Source organism: Etheostoma spectabile, chromosome 6, assembly GCF_008692095.1.
Source record: "Etheostoma spectabile isolate EspeVRDwgs_2016 chromosome 6, UIUC_Espe_1.0, whole genome shotgun sequence".
In the NCBI taxonomy this organism is placed as follows: Eukaryota; Metazoa; Chordata; class Actinopteri; order Perciformes; family Percidae; genus Etheostoma; species Etheostoma spectabile.
The window spans coordinates 23652509-23653284 of record NC_045738.1 but is presented as its reverse complement, the minus strand read 5'-3'; the positions used below and the strand labels follow the sequence as shown (position 1 = coordinate 23653284).

The following is a 776-nucleotide window of genomic DNA, read 5'->3' as shown; positions in this document are numbered from 1 at the left end:
CGCCGCCCCATGATTCCCACCCAGTAAACACTCTCCCTGTCCCTGTTCATCACAAGCAGCACATCTGGTGTGACAATGGCACATCGCGGAGAGAGCCGGCGAGCTGCAAAAAGACTGACAGCCCACTCCTGTTTACACCGCGTTGCCACGGCAACACGTCCATCAATCACACCTCGCAGCGATGGCCTGACCCACGCTTTCTGCCAGGGAGCAGAGCCGCAAAGATGAAGCCTTTTCAATTTACATGCTGACACACACGCTCTCTCTCTCTCTCTCTCTCTCTCTCTCGTTGCTATTTCACAAGTGCACACGCCGCGCTCACAAACGTAGATACCTCGCACAAACTCGGATGTGCGCGTGCACAGACACGCACGGTGCGTACGCCGGCTGACACAGTCAAACATAAACACATTTGCATGCACGCAGTTGCCTGTACTCAAGAAAACAGAGTTTTGCCATTTTCTGCAAATGACACAGCCGACACATTACACATCCCAGTATGATCTTTTTTTTTTTTATCTCTTTCATTCTCAGATAGAACGCATGCCACAGAAACCCAGAAAACATTTATATGAAATATTGAAGTTAGGATTAAAACACACTGAGGGTGCTATTTTAACGATCTGAGCCCGCATGGCGCAGGTGCGTTTAGGGCGTGTCCAAATCCACTTTTGCTAGTTTGACAGCAGAAAAAAAGGGTCCGTATGGGGGTGCATGGTTCAAAAGGGTTGTACTTGGTGTCTTTATTACTCATAGGTGTGTTTTGGGCGTAACAT

The 776-nt window shown here is 48.8% G+C and overlaps 1 protein-coding gene across 4 annotated transcripts in view; it reads right to left on the bottom strand.

The window, feature by feature from the left end:
- The window catches only part of LOC116690692 (furin-like protease kpc-1), a 298529-nt gene that overhangs the window by 49893 nt on the left and 247860 nt on the right, over positions 1-776 (bottom strand). The gene's annotated exons all lie outside the window — the stretch shown is intronic.